Source organism: Sipha flava, unplaced genomic scaffold, assembly GCF_003268045.1.
Source record: "Sipha flava isolate LNK unplaced genomic scaffold, YSA_version1 38_pilon_pilon, whole genome shotgun sequence".
Lineage (NCBI taxonomy): Eukaryota > Metazoa > Arthropoda > Insecta > Hemiptera > Aphididae > Sipha > Sipha flava.
In genome coordinates, this window is record NW_020273099.1 from 2,013,599 (window position 1) to 2,019,598 (window position 6,000).

Genomic DNA, 6,000 nt, shown 5'->3' on the forward strand with positions numbered 1-6,000 from the left:
TTACATACTAAGGTATTGATTTTTTCCACCGTTGTAAATAAATTAAAGCTACTTATACGTGTGAAATATTATTCGATAATAATGGCCATGTATTGTGGCGGCCATAATTAACCACTAATAATAAAAATCATTTTTTTTTTTTTATAATTACAGTAATATATTTTAATGAAACAGGTTTACAAAATTATTTTTCGATATTAGGTGTCATATATTGAATACATTTTTGGTAATAAAACAACGAATTTCAGATTAATTCATCAAGCCTGATTTTAATAATCAATATCATTTTTTTTCACACATCAAGTGATACTCACAACTGTTAATCCGTAAACAAATACAAATATAAAATAAAATTATATAATGTAAATATTTTTTCTACAAATTGCCTAATTATTTAAAAAATGTGAAAATAAAAAAGGTTATCCGAACGAAAAACGAAAATATTTTTAAAACTGTAACCTTTCTCTGAAATAGTATTGTTAAAATAAAATATTTGTTACGTACAAAACGTAGATATGTATACTTTACTAACCATAGTATTTTAAAATACACAATTATACATATTCATATTATTCTTGATTTTAAAATGTTATTCCAAAAAACCATTTAAAAGAAATGTCGAAAAAAAAAATACAAGATCCAATTATATTTAATCGGTATTAATTTCAAGATTCTAATTTTCCATAAATCATTTTACTGGTATTATAACAAACTACCTACACAATTATACCTAGAATTTTATACTTTTATCTTTACACTCACTTTATTATTCGACTGAAATAATAATTTTATATGATGTCAATGTACAATTTCAAAAGATTTTTCGCCACACGCGAAAACATAATCCCCGAAATTGGTATAAACTAGTATTCATAGAATGGCTTTGAATATAAATACACACACACACACACTCTCGTGCGCGTACATACTCACGTAAATGTCTAAATATAATAATCAATAGCAGTAGGTTTTCTAGATAATCATTTATTTCACTTAAAAAAAAAATCATTCGATTTTTTAAACATATTTGTATTCGTAACGTTAAGCGGTTATGCATCCTACGTATCCGACCATATCCTAGTGCGTAGGTGACAGCCTTTACGAATTTCTCATGAAATTTTCCAATCCGTAAACCTGCGGATAAGTACGTTCATAATTATGGAATTACCACGCCGATAATTTTTAAATATGTTACGCTCAATATCAACAAACAGTCAATTAATCATGTCGTTTAAAACGCCTCGCAGTCAATACGCGTTGCTAACGGGAATCTTATTAGTTGTTTAAAAATCGGAATGCGATTTTTCAGATACCAAATGTGTGTAATTTTCATTATTTGCATACTTATATTATCGTACAAGAGTATAAACAAACGGATTTTATAAAACACTTAACGTACCCATAAATCATTACGTCGATAATAAATATTGTTTATTAATACCGCGTGTTGGACGGTATTTATTAGGCTAATTAATATATGTTAATCGCATCGTGTTCTTTTTAAATTTTATGATTTCCCCCCCCCCCTCGTTAAACCATCGAATATTGTATAAAACGTTTTAAAATATCGCGTTAAATGTTTAAAGTAAAATAAATATAAAAACTCTGAAGATAAGCAATATATTTCATGTGTCGACAATAAATGATTGTTCGATTTTATTAAATATATATATATATTTATATATATATATATTATTTAGTGTTATTATAGAGAGAGAGACTGTTTATATGATGGGCGAAAGAATTTTCGGGGTGTAGTATCTCTGGCGTTGGGTTAAAATGATTTATATTGTGTTCTGCGGTAAAACCGAACGGCGAGAACAATTTCGGCCGTATACCGTTAACGGCACATTACCGGGTTTCTGAACGCTCGCGTATTGTGTACGGCCTCCTATACGAGGTATATTTTATAATGTATTATTGTATACATGTATGTGCGCAGGTCAAACGCGCGCGCACTGCTGCGCGCACAATGAAAACATTGGAAATCATCGAAAAGGACGGGTTTATTTTTATATTATTATTGCTTCTATTACTCGTACATATATACATTTATATATATATATATTTTCCGGTCGACCGAACCGCAGGGATAGTTTCGATGAACACCCGCCGAACCCGCGTGCGGCACGGTGCACGTTATACGCGTAGGTAGCTTAAGCGTACGCGCATTTATACAAACGTCGTGCACGTTATTTTATTGTTGTCTCGGTCAGACAGAGAATTGAATGTCAAAAATTAAAATCGTTTTGTACGCGGGCGCGAGAGAGAGAGAGTGAGAGAGAGCGCGCGTGAGAGAGACGACGGAGGAATTTTACGTACGAAATCTTTTCTGAAAACACGGGTCACCGGTGCGTCGACGGCCTGCGGTTTTATGCCGACCGTGTCACATGCTGCGGCCCGGCTATCTGGTCCGAAATCTTTACAATCGTTTAGAAACCTCATCTTGTGCGCCGCGCGTGCGTGCGTGCTTGTCGTCGGAAGACCTAACCTGTGGCCAGGATGGGAGGAACGAGTTTTCGTGGCCGCCGGCTAACAAAGTCCGTAAAGACGCGCGGCGGCGGAGAGAGTTTCGGGCTGCTCGTGCGCGTCTTGTGTTCCGCCGCCGCCGCCGCGATGGAATTACAAGACGGCTGTGTAATAATATAATGAGTGTTACCGCGCCGTACACGTATATATGTATATGCCCTGCGCACATATAACTATAGGACGCGGTCACGTGGGAGGTGGCCGAAGTGGTGGTAATAGCGTATTATATACCTGGTAGTATATGGTACACGGTGCACGTTGGTGACCGGTACGAAACAGTGGACGCGCGGGGAGGGAGTGTAGAGCTTAAGAAGAAAGAAGTAATACGGAGAGAGAGAGAGAGAGAGAGAGAGAGCAACAACTATGCGTGTAGACCCCTTTTGAACTCGCGCGCGATAAATCTGAAGATGTGATCCTGTCGAACCTTTGCCCATAAATCATATTATTCTACGCGCCGGTCCTGTCAGGACCAGCGCGCGCGCGCCGGACAACTACTATATATAATAAAATAATACGTGTATACTTCCTAGTACATACAAAACTCTCTAACGCACCTTGTCGCTGGTACATAATGTATTTCTTAGTGCGACGAGTGTAATATGCGCGAACAAAAAAAAAAAAAAAATAAATAAATAAAACGGATACTTTTATTTTTCTACCCGGAATTCCTCGATCGTTTAAAGGAGCACATGCGTAACAGACGTCGCACTAGTAACGGTTTCGACAATATCGATTTAAAAAAATCGCGCAGTATAAGACATTACTTTATCACACTTCTAACTTCTCAGAAGTTCCAATTGCCATCACGCTGATATCTTCAAACCGCAACCGTAACAACAGTACCATTGTGTTTCGTGATTTTATACCCATAGCGCCGGTCGATCAAATAGTTATTTAGTAAACCAGACCCGAGTTGACGGACGACTCTTCGTAAGAATATAACAAAATCAGAGAATCGAGATTACATTTCGCGTAAATAATCTATGAAAACTATCAGGAACTTTCGCTTTATCAGTATTTCATCGGCTCGGTGTTTTATAGCACTATTACCGGATGTTAATCGAACGGATATTTGTTGTGTTCTACGGGTGCTACCGATTTGTGCTGTTTTCCGAAAAACGGATTCTATCGGATGAAACAGCCTACGCGGTACGGTAATAATTTGTACTCGCTACACGAACACGTGTACCGACCAATGGCGTACCTGTGAAACATTTTTTTTTTGGGGGGGGGGGCATAAATTAATTGCACAATTTTTTATGGTTATAATATAATCTGAAACTTTATTATAAGTTATTACTAAATACTTAAAACTCATGTTGATCACTAGATATCAACGATAACCACATTATAAAATAGTGACTATACGTGACCATCACTCCTAATCCCGATTCGGTGAAGTATTGATATTTCATGTTACATCGATAAGCGATATCAAACGCGATTATAATCGGTGAAAATTAAAAATGTTTATAATTTACATTGTTTATTGCTGAACAATTAATTTGCATTATGGCATCAAAAAACTTCTCTGGGGGGGAGGGGGGGGGGAAATTTCCCTGTTGCCACCTCCCCACGCGCACGCACACGGGTATGCCGCTGAGACCGGTCGATGTTCGTTGATTCGGTAAAGGCGTTGCGCGCGGACGAACGCAAAGGAGAAATAAAAAAAAATCAAGAACACTCGTATTTTTACGCGCGTTTACGTTACGCGTCAGAATGTCCATTTAACGTGTTACTCGAACGTACACGATACGCTCGCGTTCGTCTACCTGCCTAATCAACCGTCGCCGCCGCCGTTCGGGAGTTCCGTCCACCCCCCCCCCCCCCCCCCCGGGGGTAGCGATAGGCGTATTTCTCGAAACGTGAGCGTCGAAAAAAAAAAAAAAAAATCTTTTGTCGAAGCCAACGGGCGCCTCCGCTCCACTCCGCCGCACCGCTACTAACGGCAACACGAATTTTTAGTTCGCGCGCCGTTCGTACGTAACAATCGTGCGTAACGCGTGTGGCTGGGTATTATGTTTCCCGCGAATGCTCACGCCGTCCTCGGCACGCGCGTCCGTACGCGGGGCAGTGCCTACGCGCGTTAACGTAAACAATCGGAACGGTTTGTGGACGAGATCTCAACGGGCTGCCAGGGGACGGGGCAAGAGTTGAAATAAAAGATCAAAAAAAAAAAAAAAAACATGAAAAGAAAAGACGATTCTCGTTCGTTAGCGTTCGTAACGTCAAATCATCACTGGAAATATACGACAGGCGTGTTCCGACGGTATCCTAGTTAACGTCTTTTGTCTCGGAATGCGTACTTAATACGATTATTGTTTAACATATTTAAAACGGAGATCATGTATGATTACGATTTCTGGCGAACCCATTACTCGAGTATATATTTTTAAACGCGCGTTCTCGTAAAAATTCAATTTTCCTCGTCCGAGGGTTACTGGAATATTCATATAATCTTGCTCGGAACATTACGAAACGGCAAACGATACGTCGCTCGTACGTTTTTAGCGTGATAAAATGCATGCACGTAAATAGAATCCATAACGTTTATGTTAATGTTTAATAGAACAATAGAGACGTATCTTAATGAAAAGTATATTTGTACTTCCATCGAATAGGTTCGACGCGTTTGAAAACTGGTGAGACCAGATCGCGTTTTAATTGAATCCAACTGTTAGTGTACATATATATATATACGTTTAATATATGCCCACGTGATTTCAGTACAATCATGTTTTATAATATTCTTAAATAATAATAAACCGTGCAGAGCCGATTGTTTCGAAAAATAATTCGATTTGTGCGCGTAAATAGTAATTATTATTACCGTCGGCGTTACACCTGTAAAATATAACTGCAGCATATTTTCCTAACATCGCGTACCTAAATACTATGACTTAACATAGTGCGCCGCGGCCGTAGAGGTAGTTAATGCGCCTCCAAATTAAACGCGCTGCACCGAGTCCTTAGCGAAGGAATAAGACGATTAAATTAAATTAATTGATTGTAAGTGTTGGTAATTTTTCTTAATAACAGTCGTGGATATTCGTCGTACACCGTTGGACTACGCTGTCGGAGAACTATATGTGTGTAGAGAACCTCGTAAGATATTATTACCGGGTTATCGGTAATGAGAGAGAAAGAGTGCGCGTGCCAGAGAGAAAGAGAGAGAGAGAGCGAGAGAGAACTGCTATATAAAGTCGTGTGTCTACGTGAGTACGGATGGGTGCTGATGATGAAAAATTGCTCTTTCTAATGGTCCCACTTGTTACGACGATGATCGGCGTGCGAGTGTATATAATACGTAGATATCTACCACGGTCACGGTAAAAAAACGTGTGTTAAAGAACGTGTTCCACCGAGTGTTTCCGTACGTACAAATGGCCGGTCATCAATGACGGTGCGCATTCAAACGGGACATAATGGTATTTGTAATAATAATAATAATAATAATACGCAAAGACGACG